This window comes from Oryctolagus cuniculus, chromosome 7 (genome assembly GCF_964237555.1).
Source record: "Oryctolagus cuniculus chromosome 7, mOryCun1.1, whole genome shotgun sequence".
In the NCBI taxonomy this organism is placed as follows: Eukaryota; Metazoa; Chordata; class Mammalia; order Lagomorpha; family Leporidae; genus Oryctolagus; species Oryctolagus cuniculus.
Window position 1 is genome coordinate 85,614,362 of NC_091438.1, and position 25,100 is coordinate 85,639,461.

Consider the following 25,100-nt stretch of genomic DNA (forward strand, 5'->3'; position numbering starts at 1 on the left):
GGCATGCTGCACTATAGAATGACATTTTCTACTTTCAATAGCTAATAGTGATCAGGCATTTACCAGACATTCTCCTCAAGACTTTTTCTATATTGTGTTATTTAATTTCCTTAGCACACAACCTTATGAGGTAGACCTTATTAGTAACCTCCTTTAAATTGGAAGGAGCCAAGTACAGGCAGGAGAGGTATCTTGCACAAGGTCACATACCTAATGAGTGAACCCAGGCTGTGAGTCTTTGAGCCTTTGTTCCTAATCCCATGCTGTCATGCCTCCCAGCATTGTTTATTCCATGAGTTTTTTTGTTTTTGTTTTTGTTTTTGTTTTTTTTTTGACAGGCAGAGTGAACAGTGAGAGAAAGAGAGAGACAGAGAGAAAGGTCTTCTTTTGCCGTTGGTTCACCCTCCAAAGGCCGCCGTGGCCGGCGCACCGCGCTGATCCGATGGCAGGAGCCAGGTGCTTCTCCTGGTCTCCCATGGGGTGCAGGGCCCAAGTACTTGGGCCATCCTACACTGCACTCCTGGGCCATAGCAGAGAGCTGGCCTGGAAGAAGGGCAACCAGGACAGAATGCAGCGCCCCGACCGGGACTAGAACCCGGTGTGCCAGTGCCGCAAGGCGGAGGATTAGCCTAGTGAGCCACGGCGCCAGCTATTCCATGAGTTTTTGATTTAAATGTTTTCTTTAGGTGCAAATTCTCAAGACAGCCTTTATGCCTCATTAAATTGTCATTTTTACCTTTTGTTTTCATCTCTTTTGCCTCCTTGAAAAATCCTTCTATAGTTGTTTTTTTTAAGAATACAATGAACTATTTGAATCTTCAGTGACTTTAGATTTTGCAATACTTTCTTAAATGCCATCTTGGTTCTCTTTTAAAGCCTTGTAATATAACCAAATAGTACATTTGAAAAGTTAATATAAAATAAACCATTTTAGGATATAAACTGATGTTTTGCTCTAATGCCCATATAGATAAAAATAATTCTTGGTGCTTTGAGTAACTATGAACACTAAAAAACCCCGTGAGAGTCTTTGGTGAAGTGAAGAAAGATGCAGAATGTACCTTAGTGTGCACAGCATTGGTTTTCTCCAGCTTAGTAAGAGATTACAATACAGTTTTCATCCAACCTGGAAATGACTACTATGATTTTTGTAAGGTGAGAACTCAAATCATGTTTCTTTAATGCCAGTAATACTGTCTTGAAAAACTTCCTTTTGAAATGAGCCAGATCTACCAAACCAACATATCATCTTGGAGCAATTAAAGGTTTTATGGTTTCCCCCTCTACAATCTTATTTCCAGCTGACAGGTTTTGAAGGTTCCCCAAGGATAACCGTTTGGCAGATGTCATGTACCTTTTAATATAGGGTTTGTAAAAAGCAAATGATGACTTTGTTAGAACCTGGGACTCATGGTGGGCTTTATTTTATACATCCCAGAGTTGGCATCTAAATTAGTGGGGACACTTAGAAGCCAGGTTTATCCCTTCATATCCTCGCTCTGCCACTTGCTAAATAGCTATGCAATCTTGGACAAGTTACTTAAACTCTTAGAGCCTTGGTTTTGGCTTCTGCAATTTGGGAATACCAACAGCATCCATCTCATAGAGTTGTTATGAGATGAGATAATCCATGTAAAGCACAGGGCAGAGTGCCGGACCCAAAAGAAACAGCCAATAAATGTTACAGTTTACCAATCCCAATGGTGGTGAAATTTAAGGCATCTCATGTTGAGCTCAATTCTTTTACAAGACCTTCATAGAACTTGCTATTCATACTTTAATTCATAGTTTCATAATACTAGTGCCCTCTAAGTTTTTTAGTATTTTTCGTTTACTCAAAGCACAATGATTGTTTTTCTCTATGTGGATGTGAGAGGAAAAAGTCATTTTCTATTCTGAAACTATTTACTCTGCATTAACCTTTACAAACATGGGGCCGGCTCTGTGGCATAGCAGGTAAAGCTGCCACCTGCAATGCCAGCATCCTATATAGATGCCGGTTGGTGTCCTGGCTGCTCCACTTCCAACCTATCTCCCTGCTAATGGTCTGGGAAAAGCAGTAGAAGATGGCTTAAGTACTTGAGTCCCTGCCACCCATGTGGGAGATCTGGATGAAGCTCCAGGCTTTGGCACCCATCCCCAGCTGTTGTGGCATCTAGGGAGTGAACCAGTGGATGGAAGATATCTCTCTCTCTTTCTCTCTCTCTGTTTCTCTCTCTCTCTCTTTCTCTCTAACTCTGACTTTCAAATAAATAAATAGACTTCTAAAGGAAAAATTTTTTACAAAGCTATTATACTGCTTTGGCCATATTAGAAGTTTTTTATAGTGAATCAAGAGTACAAACGGACTGTTTTTGACACTTGGCCTCTGCAAGCAGGGTCTACAGGAGCTGGTAAGTAAAGACACATGGGCTCTGGGTTGGCAAAGATTAAAGGGGCCTAGATGAAGGGAGGAAGCTAGTTCTGTGATGCCTAAACTATGTTGGCCAAACCTGTTAACCCCGATCATAGGCATTATCTGCAAATAATGATTCCCTAGTCAAGTAAGTTGGGAAAGTCTTGGGTTTTAAGTTAAACACGGTTAAAAGCCTTTCCTTATTGTAGAACTGCTCACTATTCAGCCTTAGTCTGAATTTCAGCCTTGCCTCTTTCTAGCTTTGTGACTTTATTTTCATCGGTTAACTTCTTCAACCTATTTCCCCAACTGAAAAAAATGATAGTAATAGTATCTATTGGTTTATTATGAATTACATGAGGTAAAATTCTGTTCTGAGCCCACAGTAAGTACTATATAAATGCTGCTCTTACTAATGAGATGGAGGGAGCGTTGAAGCTGGTGCCATTTAATCCCCACTGCAGCCACGAACTCAACTGAAGTTTGTCTATACAATGGAGGCAAAATGCCACTTCCCTGACTCAATGTGAGAAACGCAATATACTTGAGAGATATTAAAAATGTAAGAGATGTATAATGAATGACAAGGATGATTATTCCTGCAATTTCCATTAATATCATTCACTAATACACACCGACCCTGTGTTAATGGCATTGATTGTGAGGCCTGGACAAACTGAACATAAATATGTACAGTCTGCTCACTTCCCATTGTGTGGTGGAAACAGTGAGGAAGAGCTGGCATGGACCTGTGTCAGGGGCCTCTATTTCTCAGGTTAAAATATAAAGGATTCAGGCCTAGGGAGACAGGGATTGAGAGAGACTGGGGGCAGTGGGATCATAGGGCAGAAGTAGCTCTCGCTAATCCTGTACTACTGCATTCAAATCAGATGCCACTAGACAGATAAACATGGAATGTCCTGGGCTCAATGAAGATGGCTAAACTACTTTCTTTACTGTAGGAGCACTCAGATTCGTTGATGCGCTACGGTGATGCTTCGGTACGCATTCGGAAGCTCTAGGAAAGGAATGTTGTTTGGAGCATTTCCCAAGCAGGTCCTTTTCTTTTTTCCTCAACCAGCATCCTGAGAGAATGGAGTGCCTTCACACACACACACACACACACACACACACACACACTGAGAACTGGCTGTGCAGTTATGCTGTCTTTTTGTCCACTTGGGTGCTTCGTTCTCCCAGAAGGCTGCTGCTGGCCTGATTTACCATCCAGACTTCTCTACCATCAGCAGGATTCAGTCTTGACTTGTTTCTAGTGATGATGTAGCACATTTAAATGTACAATATGTTGATCTATAGGAAATAGCTGATTTTCACCTATGAAAATAACAGTTCAACGTAGTGCCAACTAATCTTAGGACAAAGACTGCAAATGCCATTTGAGTCCACTTGGTTCAGGTGTTCCTTCCTGCCACCTGAAGAAGGGCAGGACTGAGGGACTGGGTTCTCCCAGTTTGTAAAATATTTATGGAAGGCTTATTCTATACCTCAGACGATGAAGTCCATAGCAATTTTCCAGTAAAGTATTGCCTACCTCCCTCTTGGTTAAGCAATGAAATAATGAAAAACTTGCTGAAAAAAGTTTGAGGAAAATGAGCCAAAAAATGACATCTAAATTTTTCTTTCAGATCCTGGCTGCCACCAGCTGCACCATTTCCGAATGTTCCAGATGAATGGGTCAGCAGTTTCTAACCCCTCTGATTCTCCGGGGGCTCCTCCTCCCACAGAGTCTTGGCTGAGGTCAAACACAGGCTGCAGGCCCTGGAAATGAGCTCCTTGAAGACTGCAGGGAGGGGGGCTCCTAACCCACGTATACAGAGAAGACTGACTCTTGAATGGGACCACAAGTTAAAGTCAATGATTTATTATTTATCTCTCTTTTTAAAAAAAAATTTAATTATTTGCTTTGAGATTCAGAGTAACAGGAGGGAGAGAGAGAGAGAGAGAGAGAGAGAGAGAGAGAATCTCTATTCAGTTTGCTTCCTAGATGGTCACATTGGCCAGTGCTGGGCCAGGCTGAAGCCAGGAGCCAGGAACTTCATCCAGGTCTCTTACGTGGGTGGCAGGGGCCCAAACACTTGGGCTGTCTTCTGTTGCTTTTCCCAGGCCATTAGCAGGGAACTGGATTGGAAGTGGAGCAGCTGGGACACAAATTGGTGCCCATGCGAAATGCTGGCATCAAGGGGCTTTACTCATTATGCCATAACCCAGGCTCTATTTCTTATTTTTTAAGGATTTATTTATTTCTTTAAAAGGTAGAGTCATAAAATTATAGAAAGAGAGAGAAATATTCTATTCACTGATTTACTTTCCAAATGACTACAACAGTCAGGGCTGGGCCAGCCAGAAGCCAGGGGCCAGAATCTCCATCCAGGTCTCCCACATGGGTGGCAGGGGCCCAAGTATCTGGGCCATCATCTACTGCCTTGTCAGGTGCATCAGCAGGGAGCTGAATAAAAAGTGGAGCAGCTGGGACTTGAACCAGTACTCATGGGATACTGGTGTAGTAGGTGGCGCTTAACTCACTTCACCACCAATGCAGAGCCCTCAGTGATTAACATCCATACACTCATCTAATGTTTCCTTCTGTATATTGTTATAGAATGCTCAGAAATGTACTAGGTTGACTGCTAAATTCAGGATAAAACAGTAGACAGGATAGATTCTCAGAGTCCAGTGACAGAGGCAGAGGTCAGCAAGCACTTATAATTGAGTCCATTGGCCAGGGTGCTGCCAAGTCAAGGAAGGCAAAATGAAGAAAGCCACATGAACAAAGGGATGACCGAGCATGTGAAGAATCAGGTACTCCTTGAGGGGGCAGACATCTAGCCCAATAGTTCAGATACCCATGTTCCACATTGGAGTGCTTGTGTTTGATGGCCAGCTCTGGCTCCTGACACTAGCTCCTGTCTAATGCAGACCCTGAGAGGCAGCAAGTGATGATTCAAGTAATTGGGTTCCTGCCTCCAAACCGGGAGATCTGGATTGCATTCCCAGCTCCTGGTTTTGGTCCCAGCCCAGCCAAACCCCAGCTGTTATGGTCATTTGGAGAATAAACCAGTAGGTAGGAATTTTCTCTGTGTCTGTCTCTCTATGAATGCCTGCCTCTCTCTCTCTCTCTCTCTGCCTCTCAAAGAAAAAAATAATAACCATTTTTAAAATTTATTTATTTGTTTGAAAGTCAGAGTTACAGAGGAGAAGCAGAGAGAGAGAGAGAAAAGTCTTCTATCCGCTGGTTCACTCCCCAGATGGCTGCAACAGCCAGAGCTGACTGATCTGAAGTCAGGATCCAGGAGCTTCTTCTGGGTCTTCCACATGGGTGCAGGGGCCCAAGGACTTGGGCCATCTTCTACTGCTTTCCCAGCCCATAGCAGAGAACTGGATTGGAAGTGGAGCAACCGGGACTTGAATTGATGCCCATATGGGATGCTGGCACTGCAGGTGCTGGCTTTACCTGCTACGCCACAGCACTGACCCCCATATATGGGATTTTGAAATATATTATCTCTTTTGTTTTCTTGAAAGATTTATTTATTTATTTGAAAGGCAGAGTTATAGAGACAAAGACAATGATCTTCCAACTGCTAGTTCATTCCTCAAATGGCCTCAATGATCAGGGCTAGGCCAGGCTAAACCAGGAGCTCAGAACTCTATCCAGGTCTCCCAGTGGGTGGCAGGGGCCCAAGTACTTTGGTAATTTTCTGCTGCTTTCCCAGGTGCATTAGCAGGGAGCTGGTTTGGAAGTGGAGCAGCCAGGACTCAAACTGTTGACTGTATGGGATATTAACATCACAGGAGGCAGATTAACTTACTGCACCACAATGCTGGCCCCAGAAAAATGTTATGACCTAATGCCAATTTGTACACTTTGTAGGTAGCATCAAGAAAAAGCAGCACCCGATTTTAATTCATTTCAGTATATAAAAATGATAACTTATAAACCAGATCTGTTAAGGGAGAGTACATGATCTATTTCAAAAACAGTCTTGTTAATGTCTTTGGCTTACTGGGTGTTGGAGCAGCCGGTCAATTTTATCAGTAGATGAAGGACTCTGAACTAGCAGTATTCACAGCACAGAATGAGTCTTGTTTTCACAGACGTGGTCGTCACAGGATTCCTTTGAATCATGATCATTTTTGGTAATTGATAGCCAATTCTATCTTCAGAAGTTAAATTTATATGTGTTTTAAGAAACCATAGGTGTTCAAAGCCCAATTCCTCATTTATCTTTATGCTGTGCTTGGCCTTCTTGGCAATATTTGCAGGTGAATTAGCTGTTTGGGAAACTTGCATCCTGTATTGGAGTGCTGGGTTCAAGTCCAGGCTCTATTGCTGATTCCAGCTTCCTGCTAATGTGCACCCTGGGAGGCAGCAGGTGATGGTACTAGAACCTGGGTCCCTGACACCCTCATGGGAGATCTGGACTGAGCTCCAGGCTCTTTGCTTTGGCCTGGCCCATCCCTGACTGTAGCAGGGATGTCCCTCTGCCTTTCAAATAAGAATATAAATTAATTAAAAATGTACCTAATTGGTGATGGGGTATGGGAAGTGTTAAGGAAGGAAGTAGCCTAATTTTTAAGTTTGAAAGATTGTGACTGGGGCTGGCGCTGTGGCGTAGCAGGTAAAGCTGCTGCCTGCCGTGCAGGCATCCCATATGGGTGCTGTTTTGAGTCCTGGCTGCTTCATTTCCTATCCAGCTCTCTGCTATGGCCGGGGAAGGCAGTAGAAGATGGCCCAAGTCCTTGGGCCCTGTACACGTGTGGGACACCCAGAAAAAGCTCCTGGTTCCTAGCTTGAGGTCAGCCTAGCTCTGGTGGTTACAACCGTTTTGGGAGTGAACCAGCGCATGGAAGAGCTCTCTCTCTTTGCCTCTGCCTCTCTGTAACTCCAACTTTCAAATAAATAAATAAATCTTAAAAAATTGTGGCAAATGTTATTTTAAAAGGAGAAAGAGATTACATGGTTATTCTCTTATTTAGAAGTTAACATAACTCAGGGGCTGATTCGTGGCCTAGTGGGTTAAACCCCTGCCTTCAATGCTGGCATCCCATACTGGTGCTAGTTTGTCTCAGGCTGCTTCACTCTCAATCCAGCTCCCTGCTTATGCTCCTGGGAAAGCAGTGGAAAATAGCTCAGGTAGTTGGGCCCCTGCACTCACATGGAAGAAGCTCCTGGCTCCTGGCTTCGGATTGACACAGCTCCAGCCATTGTAGCCATTTGGGGAGTGAACCAGCAGATGGAAGATCTTTTTCTCTGTCTTTTCCTCTCTCTCTGTCTATAGTTCTATCTCAAATAAATAAATAAAAATCTAAAAAAAGAGACCACAGTACACAATGAATATGATTTTAAATGCTAAGTAGTTTTATTAAAGCAATATATTCACCCTTACTAAATTTACAGTTATAATAAATAATAGAGGCACTCAGGCAAAATGGATAGAGACACCTTCCTCGAGCAATAGCACTCCTCAAGTCCATGAATAGCATTTGTTAATAACAGACAATAAAAAATGCCATTATGCTGATGTTTGAACAGTGTTCAGTCATTTGTATACAAGGACTGTAAGCTAAAGGCCAGTAGGAAAAAAATTACAGGTGGTCGCTATTTTAAAGTTTAAGGCCTATTTAACACTTACCCTCTCCTTAGCCCAGGGTGACAGCAGTGTGTGATATGGTTGGAATCCTGGAAGCAACCCTGAAACTGCCTCTGACAGTTGAGAAGATAGAATTCTATCCCTCTTCTGAGTAATTTCTTCTGCAGTCTCTCTGTTGGGAGCCAGTCTTGCTGAACATTGAAATACTGCTCAGCCCATTCTGCATCACGGACCATCCAGGCTTCCGGAAACTTTCCAAGCTGAAAACATTCCAGACATTCCTTAACACAACGGTCCTCAAAAGGCTGGTTTCTTCGGGTCCCGCAGGAACACTGGCTGCATGGTTGTAGTCCCCACTGCACAAGCCCTGCCTTAGCAGACACCGGGCTGGGGCTGCCTCCTCTCTCCTCTCAAAGGCTTGCTGTGCTCGGCCGGGAGTTTGTCCAGCTTGCGCTGAGCGGGGCGCCTGAGGACACTGGGACCCTCGGTAAGGAAGCCTCCGTCCACCAGGCTGAGTTTGCAGCAGCACAGTGAAGCTACACAAGAGGTGGGATATTTGGTGTGTGGTGTGTTTTCTTTGGAAACAGGCATGAAATGAGGTTTCCTTTAGCAAAGTCTTGCCCCCCTCCACATCCAAGAGTCTCCAAATTACTTTTAATAAATTCAAGAAACAGAAATTCTACACTGGAACTCTTATTAGCTGCCTTTCTTATAAAAATAATTTCAGGACACACCATTCCCCCTCTTTTTCCCTATTAATAGTTCCAGTTCTGCCTCTTTGCCCCCACTCTATCCGTCTCTCCTCACTTTGCTTCATATACACTTGGTTTGAAATTCATTCTCTCTGCAATCTGGGAAAAGGAATATCATCTGCTCCAAGATTGAAGCTTTTCAAGAAGGAGCAATATCTTCAGCCTTAATAAATTTGCAGTTATAATAAACAATAGAGGCACTCAGGCAAAATGGATACAGATACCTTCTTCTAGCAAGTCCATGGACTCCCCAAGTCCATGAATAGCATTTGTTAATAATAGATAATAAAACGTTCAATTATGGAGACTTCTTCCACAAATGACCTGCTCCTTTCACATGCAGGCTGATGAGCTTGGCACTGCTCTCCGTGGGGATTTAACTTGCCTATAATTCTCCGTAGCCTTTTCTTCCCCGGTTCCCACATTTCCTGATAAATACAGCAAAATCCGCAGTCTTACTCAGGAAACACGAGGACAAGGTCTGGCACACAGGTCTTACTGAGTAAAATACAGGTTCTTGGTCAAGTGTGACAGGCAGCACCAGCACACCTGGGTCGGGAGCTCTGACCAGTGGAGTTTGTCATTGGGGCCAATTCGTTCTCAGTGACCCGTGGGACACTGAACGCACCAGAGGTACTCTATAGTCAGTAGGAGACTGACAGCCAGTGAGCTGTCAGTCAGAGCCTGGGGTTGGGGGTGACAAGAATGAGGGGCTAAGGAGGAAGCCACTGGGCCATTGCACACTTCCGTGTGCAGTGTGAGAGCTGTGGGCTGGGGCTCACTACAGAGGTTACTAAAATGAGAAGGCAGTGGGCGACATGTTTTCCTCTGCCCTTGACAGGACACGTCCATGTCCTCTTTTGCCAGATCTGTTATTTTCCTGGATCCATTTACCCAAACGTCCTTCTGGCTTTGGAAGCTATGGCAGAATGTTCAAATGCCCAGTCTGAAACTCAGAAGCTCACCTAGACAAATTCTGTGAGATGTTGTCACCTAAAAATACCCCTTGTGGATCCCAGGGAGCAGGAATTGAAGCAGAGACAGCAAGTTCATGCTGCTTTTCAAAGAGTCACTATGGAGTGTTTACAAGGATCCCACAGATGACTAAAATTAGTTTATTCTGCACAGCATTAGCCACTGCTGACTCAAGATGGTGATACAAGGAGTGTTAAGCTGTGAGCTCACCAGGAAGCTCATTCCCTTAAAATTACTATCTGGCAGGGAGAGACCCCGCATTCACATCAGTGGGTGGAAGATGGGGTATAAATAGCCACTTGTTACACCACCACTCAGGAGTGCACGCCCTGCTTATCTGCAGCTGTGTTTCTCACGGGTATCTGAGCCTCCTGACTGGTCTCTTGTCTCTCAGGGCTCGAGAGTTTGAAGTGATTATATGTGCACGTAGGAATATCACTCTTTTTGATGGTGCGATACAATAATCAGAAAAAAGCTGAAGTGATCTGTTGAGGTTCATCCAACAACTCACTGGCACTTAAAACTGAGTTTTCAGTCCTATAATCTTCCAAGTTTTTATTTAAAAATAATTTATTTATTTATTTGAAAGGCAGAGTTACACATACAAGACACACACACACACACACACACAAAGATCTTTCATCTACTGGTTCACTCCCCAAATGGCCACAATGGTCAAGGCTAAACCAGGTCAAAGACAGGAGCCTGGGACTCCATTCAGGTCTCCTACATGGGTGGCAGGGGCCCAAGCACTTGAGTGATCTGCTGCTTTCCCAGGAGCATTAGCAGGGAGCTGGATCAGAAGTAGAGCAATTGAGACTCCAGCCAGTACTCATATGGGATGTTGGTATCATAGGCAGCAACCTAACCCACTGTGCCAAAATGATGGTCCTCTCCCCTTTTAAAGGATTCATTTTATTTATCTGAAAAGCATAGTTACAGAGAAAGATCTTCTGACACTGTAAACATCCTATAAGGCAGAGGACACGTCCTGTCAGCTGAGCCAAGTGTCAGTGGTCAGTGTATTAGAAACATGTTCGGATAGGCATAGGCAGAGAACAGTGTACAGATACTGGCTGTTCTGCTGCGGGAAAAGAGACTTTCTTCCTATTGAAGGTCAAGGTTATCAGAATCGAGCTGTACCCACACTCAAAATTATTAGCTCAATAAAGACAAAAAGTCAGAGAAGGCAACAATCTAAGTAAATTGGCTAATCAATGCAGGGTAACAGTGACTCCATGTTTCTGTGTCAGCCTGTCACGTTCTGTCCTGGTGGCTGATTCTGTGTTCCTTTTCATACCTACTACAGATTTTCTGTGATAACCATTGTGGGACAGAAGTAGATGTTTTTCAGCATGTGCCAGACTCATTTCTAAATAGTTCTGTTGCTCTGTAGGTGCGCATTCTCTGCCACTTATAAATTTCCCCCATGTGTTGAACCCATTTTCTGACTTATTAAGTCCCAGGATGATTCTTCAGTGACACAAGAAGCTATGCATAACTGAAGCCCTGGAATGTTTCTTGTTGGGACATTGCGTACTTCATTTCTAATTAAGCTTTTCTTCTTACTCATATTTGGCTTTACTTTATCAATAAATTACACAATCAATAATTGGGAACAGCATCTTAGAAGTTCTGCAAAGATGCTTCTCAGTGATGCGTGGGAAAGAGAAGCGTTCAGGGAGAATTGGAATTCAAATGGCACTGGGGCTGGATGGCTCTTGGGCTTGATGATGTCATGGTGGAAGTGACAGCTAGACTTGTACTCATGCTAGCAGTTCTGCTCTGTAGTCAGATGAACATGCTGCAGACCTGGAGTGAATTTCTGGCTCCTGGTGAGGGCCTCAGCTGAGGGTACTGTGGGCATTTGGAAAGTGAACTAGTGGATGAGCACTCTCTCTATACCTCTCTTGTGGTCTTTTTGCCTCAAATAAATAAAATAAATTTAAAAATAAATAAAATTTGATTTCACACATCCCACTTAGTTGGATATTCCCTTTAAAATTTCTTTGTGCCAAGTTTCTTTAGAAAAAGTTCTTGGGGGTGAGGTAGGCATATGTCCTACCAGTTAAGACGCAGCTTGGGACACCACAGGGTACCTGGGTTTGAATCCCAGCTCTTTTCCTGATTCCAGCTTGCTGCTAATGGGCACCCTGGGAGTTCAAATATTTGGATCCTCTTTTCAGGATTCACAACTTTCTGACCATCTGCTGCAGCTTCTGCCATCCTCCAATCGCCAGCATACCTGATCCAACCTCCAGCAGCATTGATGTGGGCTCCTCAGGGCACCCTCCCAGGAAAGCGGTGGCCACCTGGGAGGCAGGCTCCACCGTCCAGCAGAGGAAAAATGCCAGCTGTGGAAGAAGGAGCACAGGCCGCACCACTTTGGCAGGCACCAGGGGGATGTGGGGATTCTACACAGAAGACTCACTTGGGCTCAGAGTTGGCCATGTTCTAGTATTATTTATGAGTCTTCTGTTCATTGCTTCTGTGTTTATGTCATCTGGTAGGGCAAGAACAATCGCTCACAGATTTGGCTGCATTTGTCATCATCTGCATTAGAAGGAAGAAACTCACCATGTCTTGTACCAAAAGTATAGTGATTTTCTGCTCCTGAGAAAGAAATTTTCTGTAAGCTTATTGTTTTACAGGGAACTTAACACGAATTGATTTTGAGGAGTCAGATTTTTTCCATGACTAATAAAGCTTTTAACTCATTTTTTAAAAAGTAGTTGGGTCCCAACTACCCATGTGGGAGACCCCAAACTGAGTTCCCAGCTCCTGGTTTCAGTCCTCGCCCAGCCCTGGCTATTGTGGATATTTGCTCTCTGTCTCAGTCTGTCTGTCTCCCTCAAATAAAATAAATAAATAAATGAATAAATACAATCAAACTTTAAAAACTAAAAAAAAAAAAAGCCATTTGGCCTCTTTCATGTGACCAGTGTTGAGAAAAAGTCTTCAGAAGTCAAGTTTCTTCAAAATGCTGTTTCAATGCCTCCATCTTCAGCTTCTGCCAATCACCCCATCCTTTCCTCCATCCCTTCAACTCTGACACCACCCTGAGATAATCCATGTATGACACTCAGGTAGAAAGAAAGTGCTCACGAAGTGTTGGTTACTATTTTCTCTGCCTCTTTATCCTAAAGAACTTTGCTCCCCAACTAGACTTTCAGCTCCTGGAGAATTTGATACTTTCTTTTTATTACCAGCTAGGACTGCACTTTCTGGGTCCTTGATAAATGTGTGTTGAATGAATAACAGAATTTTGTGGTTTTTTTTTTTAATGTATCTTCATACTCTCATACCTGATAGTTAGTAGATCTTCAACATTCAATGAATGGATATAAACCAAAATTTCAATTGTTAACTATTTGAAAGGCCACCAAAGTTAAGCACTGTGTTCCTATGATTGGTCTTCCTAATATCTTGTTAGTGCCAAACACATTACACAGCAACATCAGCAAGGTTACCCTTGAACCCAGTTATTGTCAATGGTGTGCTTTGTCATTTAAGTAACTGACTGCCCCGCTTCCCCAACTTCCTACATGAAGAGTAAAGTACTTATGGCTAACATTTATTGTGCCTTTGCTTTGAGTCGGGCTCTGTTCTAGATACTTTACACATACTTAATTTAATTCTTGCTGCGATCACTTCCAAGGTGAGGCATCAACTTGCCTCAGGTCATGAACTTGGTAAGCACTGCATTGTAGCCAAAGCTGGGCTGGGGTGGCAGATGAATGATGGTTTGATGGCACATTTCATTGAATATGTTCAAATGAGAGCAAATGGCAGAATCCAGCCAGCCAAGATGCTGATACACAGAGGCTTCCATGTCCCTCTCAAATACACTGGTGCTCACAGCTGTCTTCTCCATCCCTGGCCCAGGTAGAGGGCGGGAGGATGCAGAAACTGCTGCTTGATTGGCAAGCACAGAAAATGTTCACCTAGCGACTCCAGGGCACTTGTCTTTGCAAATATCTGCTCTGCTCTATCAGCAAGCAACACCCTGTCTCATCCACGCCCACTTTCCCTCTCATCCTCTAATCTCTCCCAGGTGTTCCCTGGGCTTTGGATTTTCCACTTTCCTACCCTCCTCCAATGGCCTGAACCCTACAAGTCATTTGAGATGCGAGTTAGGTAGCAGTTCTTGCTAGAAGCCTTCCCTTTTTATGTACTGGAGATATAGAAAGAACTAAGACTTGTTCCAGACAGGTGTTGGCACCTCTACAACCCTTTGAACATTGCTTTATCACTGTTCATATTGTTCTACTTTGTAAATGCTGGTTTAGTTGTCTCTGCTCCTAGGTTGCAAGCCCTTCAAGGGTGGGGATCCTGTTTTTAGTCACTTGTATCATTTCTATGAGTCACACAAAGTATCTCATTACTGTTTACTGAATGAATACATGATTGAATAAATGTAAGCGTTCCTTTGCATGTCCATTCCGCTCCAAAATTATGGCATAAACCAAATACAGGAAATGTATATTTCCACATTTAGATGCCAAAGATTTGGCAGGAAAAGCATTGCCAAGAATAACAAGTAAAAGATACTATTTCTCTGTCCTTGTGTATCAGCTACTACACTTGATCTTAGCCAAGAAGGCTGAGAAGTGATGTCCCTATGTATCAGAGAGAAAATATCCCACTGCTACCCTGACCAAGACCATAGGAATAAATAATGTTTGATGAGGGAAAAAAAATGCAAGCCTGAAAAATTTGTGGCTGGAAAAAAAGGTTTCAAGCAGCATTTTATTTTTCCCTTCTGCGGACTTGTTGTGTAAATTATGTGTGGGGCAACTATCTGATAGGAGGATTCAGTGGTAATTACTTGTTCTCAAATGTTTGGTTAACCACGCCTCTTAATCCCACATACAGTAGCTTAGCACAGAATTAAATTCTGCCCTTTAGGTAGGATTAGCATGTGGAGTTTCTTATTTCGGTAGTTAAAATATTTTTATCCCAATACTTGTACTTTTCCATTAAGAATGAAGGCAGAGTGTGTATGTTGGGGGGGATATAAATAGTGTGGAATTTTTATGATTCAACTCATCATCCTTTTTAGTTTGTGGTTGATTTTTATGGGTACCATTTTTTTAATTACTCACCCATAATTAGTTACAGGAACATAGAAAGAATTGCTAGATCATTTTCTCCTTTAATGAATCTAATATCTTCTCTTGGTCAATAATTAGCATCTTTAATTTTATAAGGGGTAAAGTAACTTCCTTCAGTCTTTCCTTTAAAAATGCAGACAATTCATGAGACAAGTTTAGATGGAATCCTTAGGGAGAAAGGTTTTTATCTGCTGCCACATAGAGCAGGAATGGGGAAAATTGTTACTCTGAATAACTGGCGAGTTCGGTCATGCTAATTTATTAATTAATTCATTAATGTTTGTTTGGGCCTAGAAGGGACCAGAACCTGCTATTTACTGGGGATGTGAAAAGAACTCAGAGCTGGTGTCTGTTCTCAAGTTGCTTTCAATGGAGCAAGGGATGCTTGTATGAACAGTTGCAATGAATTAAGACAGTTCTTACACGAAAGTCTCTACAAAGCACAGCAGGGCTTTAGCAGAACAGGAGCTGGCTGAGAGTGTAATGGATGGTGTGAGTCCAGAATAAGAATCTGCAGAGGAGACAGTACCTGAGCTGAAACCTGCTAAAGGAGCAGGAATTTGCCAGGCAGCAGAGCTGGTGGCTGAGTGATAGGTGAAGGTGTTCGAGACACAGAAGGATGAAAAGCTGGGTGCTAGAATCTGTGGGGCTTTATTATCTGTAGCAAGTGGCCTGGGACCCAACCCACAGCTCACTGAGCCATCTCAGCGAGAGGCAGTCCAAGGTGAGGCCCTTTGGGGAAAGGTTAGAGAGAGAGCAGGTTCATTCTGGCAGCCACATGCTGGGGAGACCAACGTAATGGGACACTGTCTCAGTATTTGGTCCAAACAATGTGAGGGCAGATATGGAACAACAGTGGTAGGAATCAGACGTGAGTGGTAATGCAGAGGCAGGGCCAGGCAGGTCACAGGGTGCTCTTGGCACTGGAAGCCACAAGATCTGTCCTGACTCAAGTTTCCATTCAGTGATCAGGGCTGCCTGCAGCACCCCAAGCACTGAAAGTAACTTGAAGCAGAAAAGTGAATGAGCCCAACCTCAGAACAGTTCCTTGACGTTAAATAGGACATTTTCAGCTTGATTGTCGCTTTTGGAGGAGCATATTTGTCTATCTATTGAGTAATCATATTTATGCCAGAAAGGTTACTGTAATGATTCCAACACCGTTCTCCAAGCCTGTCCCCATCTGCTTTCAAAGCCCCTCATTAGCACTTTCTTCATGGTTTCATTTTTATTGTGGAGCCAGTAAATGTATGCAGACGAAGATGATCAACACCATAAATATTAACCCGTGATGTCAGATCTGCTTTCCTGGTAGCTGAGATCTTCATTTAATGTGCATTGACATTTTCTATGCTTATGTCCATTAAATGCTTACATCTGCTTTCAAAACTCTTTAGAATTTCAGGAAATCTGTTACAATCATATTGATCTGCTACTGTCTCATGCGTCCTGGTGACAAGGTCCCCGCTTTGTGCCTTGGCACAGCCATTTTCTTGTCTGAATTGTTCATTCTTAGAAACCTCTAACCTCCTCTTTCAAACTCTGGCCCCAGATTAAATGTCCCTGAGATGTTTAGTCACTATTCCAGTTGCTTGTTGACTTCTTAACAGCAATGCATTAAACTTACAGACATGTTTCTGCTTAAGTCTTAAACATTTTCATGCACATATCTTGGGCAGTTAGTGTCATCCATAGTTGAGTGTGGGTCCAGCAGATGACATCATTAGCCAATGAACAGATAGTGGAAATACATTTCCAGCTCTCTGCCCTCATTTTGTATTGCCCTCAAAATTTCAGGATTTTTCTAGATCCCCAAATCTTTGCCTAAGTGTCATTGGGACATCATCGCTGTTTCTGACTTCTCTGTACAGTTCTTTGAAAAAAATATTCAAAATACTTTACATGCACAGAAAAGTACAGAGTATAACAAACCTGAATTTAAAAAAAAAAAGATTTATTTATTTATTTGAAAGGCAGAGTTACAGAGAAGCAGAGGCAGAGAGAGAGAGAGAGAGAGAGAAACAGAAAGAGAAAGAGAAAGAGAAAGAGAAAGAGAAAGAGAAAGAGAAAGAGAAAGAGAAAGAGAAAGAGAAAGGTCTTCCATCTGCTGGTTCACTCCCCAGATGGCTGCAACGGCTGGAGCTAGGCCAATCCAAAGCCAGGAACTAGGAGCTTCTTTCAGGTCTCCCATGGAGCAGCCGGGACTTGAACCTGCACCCATATGGATTCCAGTGCTGCAGGCAGAATAAGTTTAGCCCACTGCACCACAGCACTGGCCCTGATGTTAGTTCTGTCTATCTGTATCTCTCTATGCCTCTCAAATAAATAAAAATGTCACATAAATAAAATTTTACTTAAGATATTCATGCATCAGAATTTTGTTATTTTTATCTATAAATTTCTGTGATTATATTTTAACAGAGCAATTATATTCATTATAATTATTGATATATTTAAAACTGCTTATAGCATCTAACTTGAAACTTTTTATTCCTTAGTGATTTTCCCTTATTTTTTGTCATCTTTTAAGTAATTATTTACTTACACACTGTTTTGGAAAAAAATTCTGTTTATCTTCCTAATGTGGCTACCACTTTAAATGCAAAAATAACACATATTACTTTTAAAATTACATGTATACTTATCTTCTCAATCTCTCTCTGTTGAGATCCCATCATTTCACCCCACAAAAATACAAGTACCTCCCCTTTTTCCCTTTTCCTTCTTTCCCAGAAAAGTGGTTATATTATTCCCATTCTTCTATAGCTTGCTTTTATGTTATATCTTTGAGCATATGATTATGATATTTTAACATATCATATGGCAGTTGAACATATGACCATATGACTGACATAGGTGACTCATTCTTTGTAATGGCTGTGTAACAGTGATGATGGTGGCTGACATTTGCTGAGTGAATACTACCTGTTGAAAACTTCATCTTCTGCAAAGTTCACAACAACTACATGAGCAAGGAAGCTCCAGCTTAAAGACCGAGGAACCTGCAGCTTAGAGAGGTGTGGTAGATAGAATAAAGATCTCCCAATGGACTTGCATCTAATTCCATGAATCTCGTGACTGCTACAATCATATTGATCTGCTAAAGACTTTGAGGATTAAGACCAAGGACTTTGAGATGGGGAAATTATTCCGGAGCAGCCAGGTAGGCCCAATCTAATCACTTCTGTCCTTAAAAGTAGAACCTTTTCTCACTGGGTGAGAACAGATGTGATGGCAGAAGCAGCGTCAGACAGAGGCAGAATGGGAGGAATTCAGCACCTTTGTTGCTGTCTTTGAGAGGTAAGGATTTACGTGCAGGAACCAGTGACAGGGCTCCAGGAACTAAAGGCATAAGCTTATAACCAGCAGGCAAATTGAGGCCTCCGTCTTACTGATTTCTGCCAACACCTGATAAGCAAGATTCTGAGACTCTATGAGAAGGAACTCAACCCTACCAACCCACTAATTTCAGTCCATTCTAACTTATAACTTACTGTATTGTGAGAGGATAACTTTGTTTTGTTTTACCTCACAAATTGTAGTAATTTGTTTTTGCTTTTCTTAACATTTATTTGTTTATTTGATAGGCAGTTACAGGCAGAGAAGGAGAAACAGAGAGAGAAAGAGTCTTCTATCCACTGGTTCACTCCCCAGATGGCTGCAACAGCTGGAGCTGGGCTGACCCAAAGCCAGGAGCCAGGAGCTTCTTTCGAGTCTCCCACATGGGTCAGGGGCCCAAGCATTTGGGCTATTTTCCACCGTATTCCCAGGCCATCAGCAGAGAGCTGGATCAAAAGAGGAGCAGCCAGGATATGAAATGGTGCCTATATGTGATGCAGGTGCCACAAGGTAGTAGCTTAACCTCTTAGGCTACAGCATGGACCCTAGTTGTAGTAATTTGTTATCACAACAATAGAAAATGGATACAAGTGACCACAACCAATAAATAGGCTGTAGAGTGAAATAGAAGCTTAGACTCCAGTAGTCTGATTCCAGGGCGTATGTATGGCTAAATCATAACTTGTTTAACCAGTCTATTCTGATGGCCATTTAGCTTGCTTCCCATTTGTAGTATTTCAGACAATGGACAAATTTCCTCACATCTATATCCTAATACACTTTGGTTAGGATTTTTATAGGGAAATTCCTAAAAATAAAATTATTGGTCAAAGGGCGCATGTGTGTGTGTATGTGTATATAGTAAAATCACCTTGCAAAATCTTCCTAAAGCAACATTTAGACAAGAACTGAAATCAGCAGGGAAAGAATTAACAGAAAGAATTGACAGATTTGGCATATTGGTGAATTTTTCAGCCAAGCAAATGAAATGACCATCTACCTGGAAGTGCCCAACTCTTGTGATTTAGCTGGACAGCCTACAGATGCCTGCTGAGAAGAGTTCCTCTGGCTCTATACTCTGTATGTGCTTTGTGAGTGAATTCATTCCTTTGGGCTTTCACTTATGGTTCTTGCCCTTTGGTCCTTGCAATAAACACTGGCAAAAATAAATGGCCTTTTCACTAAATGTCCCTTGTGCTACATGTCCATTCAAAATGCTATATTACTTCAACTGAAGCTAGGGTTTCCCATATGCACAGATACTTTAAAATATAGATAGCATTGCATTAATTTTTGAATGATAGGCTTTCTAGCAAGGCCTTTGAACCCAACTCCTGGGGAAAAAAAATCATTGATTAAAGAAAATTAACATAGCAACCAGCTCAAATGCAAGGGCCCAGTGACAAGCTGGTATTTAAAGGGAGTTGTTCTTGAAGGGACCCACTATCAGATGTAATGACCAATTTCTCACATGAATCTATCTCAGAACAGACTCTTCACATTAATGGAACCCAGGCTCTGAAAGATAAGGCTCCTGCTGGAAATTACTTTTACTTTCTAAGGGCATCTTAGTTGCATTCTTTTACTTGGAAAGTGGTCTCTTTCTTTTTGTTTTTAATTGTAAAAAAATACATTTAGAATTGGCCAGCTGGTCTCAATTTAGATTATCTTAATTTTGTTGGCAGCATCCAAAGCATCATAGGAGCTCTCTCCTGTCTATCAGGCCTGATCAAAATGTTGAACTTGGGATTGGAGTTGTTGCATAGTTGGTAAAGCTGCCACCTGCAATGCTGGCATCCCATTTGGGCACTGGTTCATGTCCTGGCTGCTCCACTTCTGCTGATGGCCTGAGAAAAGCAGTGAAAGATAGCCAAGTGCTTGAGTCCCTGTACCCACATGGGAGACCAGATGAAGCTCCTGACTTTGGCACAGCCCAACCCTGGTTGTTGCAGCCAACTGGGAAGTGAACCAGCAGATAGAAAAAGGCCTTTGTCTCTCCTTCTTTCTGTAATTCTGACTTTCAAATAAATAAATCTTTTTTTTTTTTTTTAAAGATGCTGACTTTGGCCATGTTAATTTCATTCAGCTCTTCACAGCCTGTTTAATATGATGGTTGTTGGCTTTGACACTTGCCAATGAACACAAGTGTATTGTTGGCGTCTTTAGGGCTGACTCAGGGATCGGGGGGCCTTGATGATGGTCTTACTGGTCAAGCTTCTGCTTTCGGGTACCCTTTGCAGGATATTTGGCTGCCTTCAGGATGCCCTGGGATGCTGGAAAGTGGGTGACATGCAGTATATATTGGTTTTTTAAGTGGCTGTGGATGCTTCTCAGAATCTGGGCCTTCAAGCCTGCTTTGGATACTGCTTTGGGAGGGGCAGAGGCTTCCTTCTTCCCTTAATCACCATCTTGGTGCAAAAGCTGGAAAGCGGTCTCCTTTACTCCTGACAGAACCAGTGCTTTTGTTGAGCACGTAGATGTGAGAGTGCCTGATTTTTTCTCACGCTCTTTCCTTTGTTTCAGAACACCCTTTTCTCATATTCTAGAGCCTTGGGGATTTTTATTTTTTCTTTAGGCTGTGATTTTTAATCACTGGAGTTGTGAAATCTTTTGAGTCAATTGTCAGGCATGCTTTTTGCCCTTGTGTTCTACTGCTCGATCCTGGGACATACAATCAACATCCTCTTAGCTGTTAAATGAAAAGATGTCTAATTAATGATACTTTTTTTGCTTGTCATTTATTTATTTGTTTACTTTTTAATTCATTTTGTCTAAGAAACTAGAATGGAAAAAATGGAACTCCTATAAACTTTAGAGTTTTTTTTTTTTTTTTTTTTTTTTTTTTTTTTTTTTTGGCAGGCAGAGTGGACAGTGAGAGAGAGAGACAGAGAGAAATGTCTTCCTTTGCCGTTGGTTCACCCTCCAATGGCCGCCGCGGCCGGCGCGCTGCGGCCGGCGCACCGCGCTGATCCGATGGCAGGAGCCAGGAGCCAGGTGCTTTTCCTGGTCTCCCATGGGGTGCAGGGCCCAAGCACCTGGGCCATCCTCCACTGCACTCCCTGGCCACAGCAGAGGGCTGGCCTGGAAGAGGGGCAACCGGGACAGAATCCAGCACCCCGACCGGGACTAGAACCCGGTGTGCCGGCGCCGCTAGGCGGAGGATTAGCCTAGTGAGCCGCGGCGCCGGCCACTTTAGAGTATTAAAACAAAGAATAATCCCTCCTATTTGTTGAACACTTGCCATGGACCATTCCGTGAGATGGATGCTATTATTATTCCCATTCCAGAAAGGAAGAAACAGAGGTTTGAAGAAGTCAGACAACGTACTCAAGGCTATGTGGTAGTAGGATGATACAGCTGAGATTCAAACATAGGCTCATGTCACCAGTCTGTACTCTTAACCGCTGTACCATATGTTCTTTGACATTTCAAATTAGTCATAAGCAGTACTTCCAGGAACATTTGGAATCAGGGAAAATTAAACACAGAGTTAGTTGGTTGTGGGGAAGTAAAAAGATCATTGGAACTGGATTTGGGAGGAGGAGTCCCAACTGTATTTTTAACCAGCTGAACAAGTCTTCAAGCCAGTCACTTTACCAGCTAGCCCCAGCCTGCAATTTTTTATCTGTAAAAGTGCCAGTCTTCTAGCATCTTTAACAAAACTTCATTTCCTCTTCTTTAATTTTTCCTACACCCAGATAGATGAAATCTGCCACTCCCATATCATTTGCAACAGTTAAGATTGGTAGAAGATGAGTCAGTTGGCACAGGGATACTTGTCCTAAAAAAGAGGGGGCAATAAAGGAATGATTAAATGCCACCCCTGGCGGAAAGCAAGCTAAGCATAATGACTCAAGTTCAAAGCCTAGAAAATCTTGGCGGAAACAGGGTGGATATATTCTTCTGTCTCCAATGTTCTCTGTGTATATTCATTGTTGACCATAGAAATGTGGATGAGCATGTGACTCATCATTAATCATCTTCTTAGATTTAATTAGGCTCTTCTAGAGTAATAATAATGCTACCGAAGTTTGTCCAGCTAGAAAAGCGGCCCAGCCAGAAAGAAGACGTGCTAACTTTCTTGAGCATGTATCTTTACTCGATCACACAGCTTTCTTCTGTCCCATGCATTATGAGCTGAACTGTGCTCCTTCCTTTTCACATGTTGAAGTTCTAACAGTATCTCAGACTGTGACTGTGTTTGGATACAGGACCTTTATAAAGGTGATTAAGGTAAAAGGAGGTCACATGGGTGGCCCAGAATCCAATAAAATTGATGTTCTGATCAGAAGAGAAGATTAAGGCACAGCTAACATATGGACTAAGAGGTGAGTAGGACACCAATAGAAGGCAAGCAGCTACAAGCTTAGGAGAGAGGCTTAGGCTTCAGAAGAAAACAAAGCTTTCAACATTTTGACCTTGGATTGGTATCATCCAGAACAGGGAGAAAACAAATTTCTGTTTAATCCACCCAGTCCATGGCGTTTAATTATGGCAGCCCCAGCAAACTAATACACCATGTCTTCAACACAGAGTTGTCTTAAAAGTTTCTCCTATACTTTATAGAAGTTCTTCACCATTTTTTTTTTGTAATATCTTCCCTCCTTTGCTTGAGGTAGATTTTTATACCATAATAATTCATACTCACATGCTTAGCTTCATTCAAGATATTTGAAGAGTGCTCAAAGTTTTTAAGGGATCATGATGGGTACTTTGAGCATAATTTGTATTTCCACACTTCAATAAAGTCTTTGTCACTGTTCACTTTAGTGTGTCAGTTTTCAAATAGATAAATCTTATAGCTAATGTAATACATCAATGATACACACACATACATACAAATTGATTTCTCAAACCCCACATCTACCCTGTGAGCTGTTCTCCTTTGTCCTTCTCCCTATCTTAGGTAAAGTAGTAAACAACAACACCACAACCAGGCTCAGGATATCAAACTGAGGATCAAGTCATTCTTGATCATTTCTTTTCTCTTGCCTCTATGTCTCATCATCCACTCCTGTCAATTCTTTCTTTAAAACATTCCATAGGAAAATAATTATAATCTTAAACTATAATATTAAATTTAAATTAGAAATATCAGTATAGATGCAAGAATTAAGAATATCTACATGGTGACCAGTGCTATGACATAGTGGGTAAAGCTGCCGTCTGCAGTGCCAGCATCCCATGTGGGTGCTGGTTTGTTGTTCCACTTCCAATCCAGCTCTCTGGCAATGTGCCTAGGAAAGCAGTAGAAGATTGTCCAAGTTCTTGGGCCCCTGCACCCATGTAGGAGACCCGGAGGAAGCTCCTGGCTCCGGGCCCAGCTCTAGCTGTTGCCACCATCTAGGGAGTGAACCAGCAGATGGAAAACACCTCTCTGCCTCTGCGTCTCTGTAATTCTGCTTTTCAAATAAATAAGTAAATCCCTATATATATATATATATATATATGCACACACGGACATGAGGAGTCTTCAAAAAGTTCATGGATAACATATATTATGAAAAAATTATGCACAGGTTTCAATCATTTTGCACCAAAGTCAACCCATCTTATAAATTTATTTTATTTATTTGGGAGGCAGAGAGACAGACAGACAGACAAAGAGTTCCCAACAACTAAATCACTTTCCAAATGCCTGCAATGGCTGGAGCTGACACCAAGAGATGAGAACTAAATCTGGGCCTCTCATGGGGTTGGCAGGGATCCAATTACCTGAGCCCTTACCTGCTGTACCTCAGGGTACATATTAGCAGGAAGCTGGAACTGGGAGCAGAGCCAGGCCTTGAACCCAGGTACTCCTATGTGTAATGTAGGTGTTCCGAGTAGCCACTTAACCCGTATGCCAAATGCCCACCCTGAACTTAATTTTAATTCCATTTGTCTACAAATATTTTGAAGTGCCCTTGTATGTGTTCAAGGGTGGGTGTATATCTTAGCTGTGTCCCCTGAAAGAACATAGACACAATGACATCCATTTAGCAACAAACACACCTAAAACCCAGATATTTTGAGAAATAGTTGATTCCATTTGTTGATAATGCTCAGTGATTTATAAGGGCATGCTACAAGGACACAAGAGCTAGTTTGAAAGGACTCTGACTAGCCAAATTTTAGACAATTTGTACAGGACTATATTGATTATAAGACGCTGAATATATAAAATCTATGAGTCTGTAGTAGTACCCTTCCAAAAATGAAATACAGAAATAAAAACTCATTTATCATCATTGGAAGTGACTATTCAATACACAACTCTGAAATTGCTAGTAAAAGGAAAAGAACTAAAGATTTACCTTTTAGTAACTCCTTTTGAGTAGGAATTGCATACATCCTAACTGATAAGGAAAACTCATCTTTAATGAAGAATGACCCAAAAAAGGTGTCATACTATTCAAAGTCACTATTTTGCAACTTCCAATGAAATAATTGATTCAGGAAAGGTTGGTAACAAGTTGTTTTGAAGATAGATACTCACACCATGACAAAACATCACAGTGTGGATTATTTCATAATTGTAAAGGGTCTAAAGGAGAGATATGACAGTCAGCACCTTGAACAAGCGATAGACTTTAAAATTAATAATATCATAATATAGTCCTCCTGATGTGATACATATGAGATTAATAGAAAAGTTATAAAGTACGCTTGACAGAAGTGTTTAAACTGAATCAAATTAAGCTGTTAGTCCTAACCTAAAATATATAGATCTTACAGGGAATCAAAGAGCAATCAAATTACAAAGAAACCTGTTGAAGAATTCCAAATAGGAAATATTCGACAAGATAATTTTTTTAAAAATTCCTCCAAAATTCATTGTCATGACATGGGGGAGGAAAATGAAGTAACTGTTCTAGATGAAGCAAGAGTAAAGAGACATAGCAACCAGCCGGCACCATGGCTCACTAGGCTA

At 42.1% G+C, this 25,100-nt stretch overlaps 1 protein-coding gene and 1 pseudogene across 1 annotated transcript in view; one reads left to right on the top strand and one right to left on the bottom strand.

Moving 5' to 3' along the window:
* The window catches only part of DDAH1 (dimethylarginine dimethylaminohydrolase 1), a 293,268-nt gene that overhangs the window by 43,423 nt on the left and 224,745 nt on the right, over window positions 1-25,100 (top strand). The window lies entirely within an intron of this gene.
* LOC127493770 (U2 spliceosomal RNA) lies at window positions 14,183-14,349 on the bottom strand (annotated as a pseudogene).